Here is a 13,307-nt window from a genome sequence, read left to right as displayed (position 1 = left end):
AGAGTGTCTTGATGATTTCATGCTTGGTGATCTCAGTAGAGCCGGGAGCTTGAAGCTCATTTGTGATGTCAGTAAGGCAATCAAACGCGAGCTGAACATTCTCATGATCGTTTCTCTTGAAGCTGTTGAAGAGGTTGCGAAGGACACTGATCCTTTGATCTCTTTGGGTTGAGACGCCTTCGTTGACCTTGGAGAGCCAATCCCAGACTAGCTTAGATGTTTCCAGAGCACTCACACGGCCATACTGCCCTTTGGTCAGATGACCAAAGATGATGTTCTTGGCAGTGGAGTCCAGTTGAACGAACTTCTTGACATCAGCAGCGGTGACACCTTCACCAGCCTTGGGGACGCCATTCCTGACGACATACCAGAGGTCGGCATCAATGGCTTCAAGATGCATATGCATCTTATTCTTCCAGTAGGGATATTCAGTTCCATCGAAGACGGGGCACGCAACGGAGACTTTGATTATCCCTGCAGTCGACATAGCTAAAACTCCAGGTGGTTAAACTGAATCACAAAGAACAAGGGAGTACCTTGCTCTGATACCAATTGGAAGTGCTAGTGATCGACTAGAGGGGGGGGGGTGAATAGGTGATTTTTATGAAAGTCTTCAAAACATGGAAGTTTCGAAGACAAACGAGAGAAATAAACCTATTACCATGCAGCGGAAGGTAGACTACACTAGGCAAGCCATAGTCAAGTATCCAATGAAGTGAAAGCACAACGACTAATAGCAGCTAGGCAGTATAGATCAGGGCGGAAGATAGTATGAAGCCAATCATAACAAGCAGTTACACAGTGAAGACAAAATGATAATGCAAATAGGAAATGACTTCACAAGGACCAACTGCAAATAAAGATATGGGAAGGATAGAACCAGTGGCTCGTTGAAGACAATGATTTGTTGGACCAGTTCCAGTTGCTCTGACAACTGTACGTCTGGTTAGGGAGGCTGAGATTCAACTCAGAAGACCGCGTCTTCACCTTATTCCCCTTGAGCTAAGGACACCCAGTCCTCGCCCAATCACTATGGTAAGTCTTCAAGGTAGACTTCCAAACCTTCACAGACTTTGTTCACCGGCAATCCGCAATGACTCTTGGATGCTCAGAACACGACGCCTAACCGGCTGGAGGATTCACAGTCCTCAAGTGTAATAAGTCTTCAGATCACAGAGACAAGAAGACTTCAGTGATGCCTAACACTCTTTGGCTCTGGGTGTTTAGGGCTTTGTCCCCGCAAGGATTTCTCTCTCAAAGGCTTCGAGGTGGGTTGCTCTCAAACGACAAAAGTCATGCACTAACTCTGAGCAGCCAACCAATTTGTGGTGTAGGGGGGTAGGCTATTTATAGCCGCTAGGAAACCCGACCTGATTTTTCCAAAATGACCCTGGGTCACTAAGGAACTGACACATGTTCCAATGGTCAGATTTCCAACACACTTGGCAACTTTACTTGAGCTACAAGCAAAGCTGACTTATCCAGCTCTGGATAAGATTTGCTCTCATTGTCTTCGCTCGAAGACATAGTATTTTGGTTAAGCATCACTTCAGTCATTTTGACTGATTCACTTGGACCCCACTTAACAGTACGGTGGTTCCTATGACTCAACAAAGAAGAAAAGAAAACAACGAAACAACTAAGTCTTCGCGCTCCATAGTCTTCACGTGATGTATTCTCTTGTCATAGTATTCAATGTGAACACCTTCACATACCACCTTTTTCTTCAATGTCTTCATACATTTTTAGGGGTCATCTTCGGTAGGTAAACCGAATCAATGAGGGACTACTACCTGTGTTATCCTGCAATTCTCACAAACACATTAGTCCCTCAACCAGGTTTGTCGTCAATACTCCGAAACCAACTAGGGGTGGCACTAGATGCACTTACAGACGCCCCTCACCCGGCGGGGTACTATAGCCACGCAGCCCGTGACATCACCTAATGGCCTGCTGGCGGCGGGCTCTACTTGTCCGTGAGCAACCAAGAGGCGGTAAACCCCAAGAAGGTGGCGGCGATGGTTGGCCGGCTCCTAGCAGGAGGCCCACCCTCCCCTCAAAGTCTGTGCTCCATTAACCAGAAGAGACGGGATGTGGCTACTACGAGCGCCCGGCAGGCGGCGGGACTGTAGCCACGTTCCCCCCACAAAGCCTCCATCATCAGTAGCAAGGCTACAGTGTAAAGCAATCAGCAAGACCCACAAGCGGCAGGCCCGACCCGTCAGCCGAGTACACGACAGCCGGCTGGACCCACCAAGAGGCGGCCTAGCTGCATGCGGAGAAGCCGGTGCCCAGAGATTCTGACGGCCGGGTCCTACACCCAGCCGGATTACCATTTTCCCCCTGGGGGTAGGCCTATATAAACCCCCTAAGCTTCGCCATGCAAGGGGTTCATAACCCTAGAGCTCATACACACATATAGAGATAGGAGTAGAGCTAGCCTTGCCCTTCTTCCTCCTCTAGCCGAACACCTCAAGGAGCAAACTTGTAGCTACTCTATTGACTATAGTTATCATGCGGAGACCACGCAGAGTAGGACTAGGGGTGTTATCGACACGGAGAGCCCGGAACCTGGGTAAGATTCGCAGGCCTATGTGGTCCCACTCACTCCTGCTTCTAGAGCCCGACGAAGTACTCTTGTCCCTCTCAATGATTAGCCACCCCCTGGCATATGTCACTACACATCCCCGACAGGAAAAGCTCTAGCTCGCGCTCCTCCTCGCCTCCCACAAACTGCACCATTACTTCCAGGGCCACCCCATCAAGGTTGTCTCAGCTTACCCACTAGAAAGGGTGCTCCGGAGCCCCAACGCTGCAGGAAGGGTCGCAGAGTGGAACATCGAACTGCAGGCGTTCCAGTTGGAGTTCAGCACCACCCGAGTCATCAAGGGTGCGGCGCTTGCCAACTTCGTGGTGGAATGGACCGACGTTCCCAGCCCAGAAGTGGGTGAGGATCGACCCCTCTCACCGGAAAGTGAGGCACCAGACGGATGGGTCATGCACTTCGATGGAGCATTCGCGCGTCAGTGCTCGAGGGCTCGAGTCGTGCTCATCTCGCCCACCCAGGACAAGCTCTACTACACCATGCAGCTCTGCTTCCAGCAGAGCGAGAAGGTCTCCAACAACATCGCGGAGTACGAAGGCCTGATCACCGGGCTCAAGACTGTAGTAGCCTTGGCATCGAAGCGCCTCACCACCAAGGGCGAATCCAGGCTCCTCGTCAACTTCTCCAACAAAATATACGATCCGAAGGACGAGCACATGGAGGCATATCTTGCGGAGGTACGCAAAATTGATAAACAATTCTTGGGCCTAGAACTGCAGCATGTGCCGCGCGGCACGAACAAGGAAGCAGACGACATCACCAAGAGGGTGCCTCAGCGCCTACCTTAGGAGCCTCGCATCTTTGAGGAGCGGCTCTTCAAGCCGTCGGAAGCCCCTCCTACTGCAGAACCAACATCACCCGAGGAGGAGCTCCCCCCAGCACTCCTCTCGGGAACCCCGCTTGCGGCCTGATGATATGTCTCCGTCGTTTCTACTTTTCCAAACACTTTTGACCTTGTTTTGGACTCTAACTTGCATGATTTGAATGGAACTAACCCGGTCTGACGCTATTTTCAGCAGAATTGCCATGGTGTTATTTTTGTGAAGAAATAAAAGTTCTTGTAATGACCAGAAACTTCATGAAGAATATTTTTGGAATATAAAAAAATACTGGCGAAAGAATCAACGTCAAGGGGCCCACACCTAGTCCATGAGGGTCGAGGGCGCACCCACCCCCTAGGGCGTGGCCCCCTATCTCGTGGGCCCCCTGAGGCTCCACCGGCCTCAACACTCCAACTCTATATATTCATGTCCGGGGAGAAAAAATCAGAGAGAAGGATTCATCGCATTTTACGATACGGAGCCGCCACCAATCCCTAATCTCTTCTGGGAGGGCTGATGTAGAGTCTGTTCGGGACTCCGGAGAGGGGAATCCGTCACCATCATCATCATCATCAATCTTCCTCCATCACCAATTTCATGATGCTCACCACCGTGCGTGAGTAATTCCATCGTAGGCTTGCTGGACGGTGATGGGTTACATGAGATTTATCATGTAATCGAGTTAGTTTTGTTACGGTTTGATCCCTAGTATCCATTATGTTCTGAGATTGATGTTGCTATGACTTTGCTATGATTAATGCTTGTCACTAGGGCTCGAGTGCCATGATTTCAGATCTGAACCTATTACGTTTTCGTGAATACATGTGAGTTCTTGATCCTATTTTGCAAGTTAATAGTCACCTACTATGTGTTATGATCCGTTGACCCCGAAGTGACAATAATCAGGACAATTACCGGTGATGACACTAGTTTCAGGAGTTCATGTATTCACTAAGTGTTAATGCTTTGTTCCGGTACTCTATTGAAAGGAGGCATTAATATCCCTTAGTTTCCAATAGGACCCCGCCACCATGGGAGGGTGGGACAAAAGATGGCATGCAAGTTCTTTTCCATAAGCACGTATGACTATATTCGGAATACATGCCTACATTACATTGATTAACTGGAGCTAGTTCTGTGTGACCCTATGTTATAACTATTACATCAGGAATCGCATCCGACATAATTATCCATCACTGATCCATTGCCTACAAGCTTTTCATATATTGATCTTTGCTTAGTTACTTTTCCGTTGCTACTGTTACAATCGCTACAAAACTACTACTGTTACTTTTGCCAACGTTACCATTACTTCCATATTACTTTGCTACTAAATACTTTGTTGCAGATATTAAGTCTTGCAGGTGCGGTTGAATTGACAACTCAACTGTTAATACTTGATAATATTCTTTGGCTCCCCTTGTGTCGAATCAATAAATTTGGGTTGAATACTTTACCCTCAAAAACTGTTGCGATGCCCTATACTTGTAGGTCATCACCCGACCTCGGGAGCACGTCTACTCCTCGCGCTTGAGCCTCGGGAGGGGTGCTAGACCGAGGAGTTCAAGGCATACCTGCTTCAGGGGACCCTGCCGAAGAAGGAGGAAGGTGCGGAGCGCGTGGCTCGCCAGGCCACTGCCTACTGCATTCAGGAGGGTGAGCTTTATCGAAAGCGGCCAGACGACGTCTCTTTGTGGTGTATCTCCAGGGAGCAAGGGCACGAGCTGCTGGCTGACATACATGGCAGGGACTGCGGGCATCACTCTTCATCGCGCACCCTTGTGGGCAAGGCATTCCTAAGTGGATTGTACTGGCACGCGGCGCTCAATGATGCCACGCAGCTGGTGAGATCCTGTGAAGCATGCCAATTCCATGCAAAGCAGATCCACCAGCCCGCTCAGGGTCTCCACACCATCTCACTCTCGTGGCCGTTTGCGGTCTGGGGCTGGACATCTTGGGCCCGTTCCCTCAAGCGCCCAGGGGCTACCGCTACCTCTACATCGCCATCGACAAGTTCACCAAGTGGGCGGAGGTGGAGGCCATCCGCACCATCCCAGTCGGCTCGGTAGTCAAGTTCATCAAGGGCCTCGTGAGCCGGTTCGGGGTCCCTAATCGCATCATCACCGAGAATGGCTCGCAGTTCACTAGCAACCTTTTCAAAACATATTGTGCTAACCTTGGAATGCAGATATGTACACCTCAGTGGTGCACCCCAGGAGCAACGGCCAAGACGAGTGCGCCAATGCGGAGGTCCTAAGTGTCCTCAAAGCAAGAACCTTCAAGAAGAAGCCCAAGGCCTGCTGCAGGGGATGGATGGACGAGCTCCAGTCCATGCCGTGGTCCATCCACACCACCGCGACCAAGCCAATGGGCAAAACTCCATTCTTCCTCGTCTACGGAGCCGCAGGGGTTCTCCCACACGAGGTCAGGCAGAGCTCCATGCGGGTCTTTTCATTCGACGAGGCACTCGAGGACACCTCGCGGGGGATGGACATCATCCTGGGGGAGGAACGATGTCCCCAAGCCTCGCTCCGAGTAGTGAGGTACCAGCAGGCACTTCGACGGTACCACTGCCACAGGTTCCGCTCTAGGACGCTCGAGGAGGGTGATCTTGTCCTGAGGTGGGTGCTCTCCATGGAGGGGCTGCATAAGCTCTCACCCATGTGGGAGGGCCCATTTAGGATCGCCTGAGTCTTCAGGCCTGGCACCGCGTGCCTGGAGACGCAGGACGGGATCCCATCCAGAACGCCTGGAACATCCAACACCTCTGGATTGTTTACCCATGAAGGAAGGCCCCGTGCCTGTGAAGGTCTCCGCTCGTGACACTCTCACGCAATAATGAGTGGGGCTGTACACGCCCTGGAGTCTCCTGAGTGTCACCCACGGGCCTCACGGGGTGTAACACCCACAATGCGGCTATATCTCCCAGGTGTCGGGGCACGACTTAGAGGCATAGCCGCATGGTAGTTTTGTCGCAAGAGGGGTAATCTTCACACAATCCCATGTATTGAATAAGAAAGGGATATAGAGTTGGCTTACAATCATCACTTCACACAATACATAAATAATTCATACATCATCCAAATACACTCAAAGAACGACTACAGCCAAATCCAACAGAAAAGGAAGATAAACCCCAAATGCTAGATCCCCGATCGTCCCAACTGGGCTCCACTACTGATCATCAGGAAACGAAATGTAGTAACGACCCAGATCCTCGTCGAACTCCCACTTGAGTTCGGTAGCATCATGTAACACCCCGGATGTAACTTGCCATACTTGTAACTCCGAGTCTTGCCATTTTCGGCTTTAAGTTATGAGATTCCCTTCATCGTTGGGTTTTTGTCTTTGTTTTGCATTTTGTTCATGTCATGCATTTCATATCGTGTCATCATGTGCATCGCATTTGCATTCGTGTTCATCTCATGCAACCGAGCATTTCTCCGTTGTCCGTTTTGCAATCCGACACTCCCACGTGCACCGGTGCACCTCTCTTATATATTTTTGTGAGCGGGTGTTAAACGTTCTCAGAATGTACCGAGATTTGTCAAGTGGCGTTGGTACACCACCGGTAGACCGCCTGTCAAATTTCGTTCCATTTGGAGGCCGTTTGATGCTCCAACGGTTAACTGGGTAACCACAAAGGCCTTTTGTTTGTTGCAGCCCAACACCCCTCCAAAACGGCCCAATAAGCCATCTAAACCATCTCCATGGCCTCCGTCGTCAGATCACGATTGTGTGGGCGAAAACCACACCTCATTTGGACACTCCTACCTCCTTCTATCTACAAATAGGTGCCCCTCCCCGAATTCTCGCGCGGATGAAACCCTAGCTAACCTCCCCTCGCGCTGCCGGACGTGTCTGCTAGACGCGTCGCTCCGGCTAATCGGAGACCGCCGCGTCTGCTTACCCGCCGCCTCAGCCACTCGGGCATAGCCACCTCAGCCTGGGCCGCGCCCCACTTCGCCGCCAACCGCGTGAGCCCGCCGGGGCCGAACCGCGGCCCTCCCGGCCCATCGCCTGAGCTCCACGCCGCCCTCCGCCGCTCGGGAGCTTGCCGGAGCGCCTCGAATCCGACATCGCCCCGCCGCCTCGCGCACCATCGCACCGTCACCTCGCGCACCACCGCCGATGCTGGACCCCGCCGCCTCTTCCTCGTTGCCAGGACGCCGCCCTTCAACTCCGGCCACCGCCCGTCCGAGTTCCTCGCCGCAGCTCTCGCAACCCGATCTGGCCTCCTCGATTCCTGTCGTGGAATTGTCACGGCAGATGTCCTAGTGAAAGGACTAAGTCGTGGAGCCATCGCAACTAGGAAGCTTAAAGGGGTTAATCGGGACAAAGGACACGAGAGGTTTATATTGGTTCAGCTCCTTGCAGTGAAGGTAAAGCCTAGTCCAGTTGTTGTGGTATTGCTAGGTTTTGATGGCCAAGGAGAAAAATACACTAGCTTGGCTCTCAATCTGTTGTCTCTTTCCCTAAGCCGCCGCCGGGTCGTCCGCTTATATACATGGGTTGACGCCCTAAGGCCTACAGAGTCCCGGTCGGCTCATACAACGTGTCCGGCTTGGTGACGTCTTTCACATGCCTTACTTTACAAGTCTTATCATACATGGCGGTTTATACTCATTGGCCTTAAGCCTCCTCTGGGCTTGGGCCTACTACAAGCTTTGTCATGAACCGTCGCCCTGTATACTCGTCGGGCTTCTTTTAAGTAACCCGCCATGGTGATTGACCCAGCCCCTCCTGGGCGGGTCATACCTGGTAGTTATATCCCAACAGTTCCCATGCGCCAAACCCTAGATCTATTTTCTAGGAGGTGATGAATTTCTTCTAAGTCCCAAAATCCCTAACATTTTAATGCCATGTTCTTTGCATCATATCTCGCTGACCGTGGCTCCAAATCTTGCATATGATATATCAAATTGTTCGTCTCGTTGAGCTCTTCACGCCAGTAGAATTCCCTTTGTTGATGATCCTTGTTGATTGATTGTGAGTATAGTGGGGTTTCTACACCAAAACTACGGATGTTGTGTTCTCCACAGGGACTAGGAGACGGCAACTATGCTCGGCTAAATCTATGTCACACGATTTGAGTGATGAAAATAGAAAATAATACTAACACCAACAAGGATCATCAACAAAGGGAATGACACAGAGGCAAAGGGAGATGAAGATTATGTTCACTTTCTCTTTTTAGTATTTTCATCTCATTTTAGAAACTAAATAATGACACAGGACATCAGCATCGACAGAAACAAAGTAATAAGAGATGATCAGAAATATATCTAGCAGACATATATAAGAAAAGGAAGATGCATTTATATCACAGTCCTTTATAACACAAGTACTGGAGCTAAATCATATACTACAAAACTGAACAACTTTCTTCGAAATAAGAGCAGTACACGAGTGACAACACATAAATGAACGAGATTATACAAACCACAAGACTAGTACCCATAGATCAACACAACAGTAATTAAGAACTAAAAGTTACTAGTAGAAATTAACTAATACAGGGAGAACAAACACACAGGGGTGAATACATTCATATGCTAGGAGAATATTAATACACCGAAGCAATTTCTAATAGAACAAATATCTCCCAAATTAACAATATATTTTACCAGTACCAAACCGAACAAATAACAAGTTGCTTGCACTAGTCAAATCTGAATATTACACAACCCAAAACATTACACAGTTCTGAACATTACACTTCTAAAGTTTGCAATAAGTTGAGATCATAGAGAGAGAGCAACAAGATTCGGATTCAGAGAAGTGCAGCAGCAAGATTTGTGGGTTCAGAGAAGGGGGAAGCAACGAGAAGCAGAGAGAGATGGACTAGGGGGCAGCAACAGGAAGATTAGTGAAGAAGCAGAGGCGACAGCAGGTTCAGAGGAGCAGCAAGGGGAGCTGGAGAGAGAGCAGCAGCAAGTTGGAGAAGAAGGAGGAGCAGCAGGCAGGATGTGAAGGATTCAGAGAAGAAGAAGGGGAGCAGAGGAAGCAGAGTAGTAGCAGTAGGGACGAGGGGGAAGTAGCGCGAGGGACTAGACGCCCGTCTGGCGGGTCGCGCGAGTGGCGGTGCTGGTGGGTGGCACTGGAGATGGTGATGGTGATGCAGCGCTGGTGTCGGTGATGTGGATGGATGATGGTGGATGGTGCAGCGGCGGGTGATGGAGATGGCGAGGATGGGTGGTTGGGTGGCGTTCCGCCGCGCCGGCCTGGCCACGGCGCCGGCCGGTGGTGGAGAAGGTGGGGTGAGGGGAATGGAAATGCCAGGCCTAAGGGGGATCGATGGAGACGGCTAGGGATTTGATGCCCTTCTCTGATCTGCCACTTTGCTCTTTGGCCCTTCTACTTATATTCCTCCTACACAAGTTGATCCTGCTCTTCTTTAGGCAGACCCTTGAAGCTTTAACATTTATCACACTCAAGTCCCTCTTCCTTCTCTTCTTTCATATGCTCATCTCGATATCCACATGGACGGAATCTTGACGATTATAGTGCCTTATCGCCCTTTTCTGCAAAAGCAACGAGTCACAAGTAAATGATCCCTTTAAATGATTTTCGTTCACATATGCAATAGTTCATAGCAAGGATTGATGGTCAGATCACAATATATGGTATATTTGAGCGCAAAATTATCTGTATGAAATGTGCTTATCAAGTTCCCCCACACTTAAACTTTTGCTTGTCCTCAAGCAAAGGCATATGACAAGAGCAAGAATGTGAATAGTGAACTGACCAGAGAATGTCCCCGTAAAGTAGATCTCCAAACATCGCATGCTTTGGACTCAGCTAGTGAAAATCAATGGTTAAGAGTGCTACAAAGCAATAGGATACTGGTAGACTCGTTCATTTTCAACTTTTACTATGATGCAAGAAGATTAGCAAGTTCAAATGCTGATTATGCCAAAGGTTCCTAAAGAGAGCATGATCTTGAGAACAAAAGGAACTTGAATTAAATCTTGTGATCAAATCACTTATTTACTGAAATAAAGCAATGATTATTATTATTATTAGTCTCACCATAGGAACATACCACCGATCCCGAGAACATGGTATACACCTGGCTCGACCAATTATTGGTATTTTTTTAAGTTTGTCTCCCCAAAGGAACATACCACCGATCCCGAGAACATGGTATACACCTGGTTCGACAATTACATTTTTTTGATATAATTAACTCCTATCTGATCCAACCAGATTTCACAAGCCACCGATCCAGGGAACATGACATGCTACTGTTAGGTAGATCAGATAATTATACACTATAAGATATGCCTATTTTAATGAACAAACACAAGAATCATCACTTAAACAGGTCTGGTTCACATGCTACCGATCCAGAGAACATAGCATGCTAATCCATAGTGGTAAGTGATTTCTCTGAATGGGAGCACATTAGGCACAAACTCAGCATCTGACACTTAATGTTCTAGGTGTATCGAGGTAAAAACAGAAAATGATTAAGTTTTCTAGTGTACTAGGGATTTGAGCACTCAAAACTAAGAGTTCTCACTAATTTCAGCAAACCACGCAATATGTAGATCATTAGTTTACATGGCATTCAACAATCGGTTCGCATATTCTCATCAAGCACCATATGTCAAATACAATTCAGTGGGGCAACATTTAAGAAATGGCTTAATAAGCAACCCAAATAACATTTGATTTCAGCATGTATCAATGGATGATATACTCGGAATGGGTCATGAAACAGCTCACCGGGCTTTGATGATGTAGCACTCGCTTGATCACTCTCTAAGCTGCAGGTCTTCTCCTTTTGCTTCCTCATGGATGATCTAGCTTCACTCTTCCTCGTGTGTGCCCCCTTGCTTCTCCTCATCCCCATGCTCTGAGTCCACCAGGGTCCCAAGGAATGTCACCTCGAACCTGGTCAACATGTATTGATTTGTGCACAAGCAAAAACCTGAAAAGGCACTCAACCAAAGAGACAATGCAAGTGGTAGGGATAATACCCTCCAAGTCATCAATCGAATATCCAATTACATAAGCATAGCTATAAAGCACATGTTTAGGATGGTAGAAATCAGCAAGGTCGACACTAACATGAGGATGAAATTTATCATTAAGCTCAAGACTAGTATGGGAATAATATGTTTCATTAAGCATAGGACTAGCATAAGGAAAATAAGTGTCATCATCGGGAATGAGAGCAATGCCACCAAAAGTGTATGTATGATCATGTCCAAGCAAATAATTTTTCAAATCTAGCTTAATTGATGGTATAACGCAATGCAAAGTAACAGCAAAGATCTCATAAGGAAGCATGTCATCAAGAGGATTGGATAAACCTGCTAAATCACGCTCCTGTATGACAATGGGCAAATGCATTTCCGGTTCTTCATCTTCAATCACATCAACTTCTTTTGCTTCTTCAAGAGTAATAGATGATGAGTCTTCAACTTGATCACTTTGTTGTTCGAGCTCTGGATCATCTTGTTCCTTGTCTTCAAGTATTTCTTCTTCAATCTGAGGTCTTTCTTCCTCTGGACTCTTACTATCTTGCTCAGCTGGATGTGATGGTATTGGAACCTCACATGTATCAAGGGGAATCTCGGCAACACTCAGCTCAAGGAGGGAGGAGATAGTACTGCCAGCGTTGATGTTCTTCTCAATCTTCCTTACTTATTCCACTAGCTCTTTTCCACTCTTGATCTTCTTCATTTCCTCTAGTATCACCGGCCTCATTGGATCATCTTCAACACTCCAAGTGAACTCGAGACTAAGCAATGTGAGCTTGTCTATATCATCAAAATCATCTTGTGTGGGCACTTGTGTTGAAGGTGTTTGTTGACCAAATGGAGGACCATTTAACTCCAATGGCAACATCTCCTGGTGTTGAGGTATATGAGTAGGAGGTGAATAGCATTGTTGTGGTGCATAGTTGTTTCTCTCGTCATTGTACCTAAATCCCTGCATTGGATAACTAGAGGCAAACAATGAGATCTCAGGGTTGTTGCTCCTATATGACATATTCAGGTTTTTAGGCCACCCATGTGAGTAATTGCTTTGGTATGAGCTATGCTCTTGAGCGAAGCTCGTGCCAAAACAATCTGGAGGGTGAGAGTAACCATGCTGACATTCAGTGGGCGAATGGCCCTGAAATCCACAAATATGGCAGGTAGGAGCAACATAAGGATAGCCTCTAGAATAAGGATCATAAGAGCTAGGCCTATCCTCAAAAACTATTTCTCCCTGCTGAGCTAAATCATCTAATCGATGGGAAATCTTACTTATCAAGTCTTGAATACTTTCCGTGCTGTTTGTAGTGTTGCTCGCAAAAGCATGATGATATGAATAGTAAGCCATATCTGTGAAGATGCAATAACCTGCAGAATGACCAAGCAAAGAAAGAGAAAATAACTTGAACAAGGGTTAGGGGTTAGAGATATATCACATATATATAGCACAAAGGAAAAAACAAGAAAAACCTAGTCTATAACCTAACACGGTCGCACGACTCTAGTCCCCGGCAACGGCGCCAAAATGATCGATTGTGAGTATAGTGGGGTTTTTACGCCCAAACTACGGATGTCGTGTTCTCCACAGGGACTAGGAGACGGCAACTATGCTCGGCTAAATCTAGGTCACACGATTTGAGTGATGAAAATAGAAAATAATACTAACACCAACAAGGATCATCAACAAAGGGAATGACACAGAGGCAAAGGGAGATGAAGATTATCTTCACTTTATCTTTTTAGTATTTTCATCTCATTTTAGAAACTAAATATTGACACAGGACATCAACATTGACAGAAACAAAGTAACAAGAGATGATCAGAAATATATCTAGCAGACATATATAAGAAAAGGAAGATGCATTTATATCACAGTCCTTTATAACACAA

Source organism: Triticum urartu, chromosome 6 (genome assembly GCF_003073215.2).
Source record: "Triticum urartu cultivar G1812 chromosome 6, Tu2.1, whole genome shotgun sequence".
Classification (NCBI taxonomy): Eukaryota; Viridiplantae; Streptophyta; class Magnoliopsida; order Poales; family Poaceae; genus Triticum; species Triticum urartu.
Note: the sequence above shows the minus strand (reverse complement) of the source record.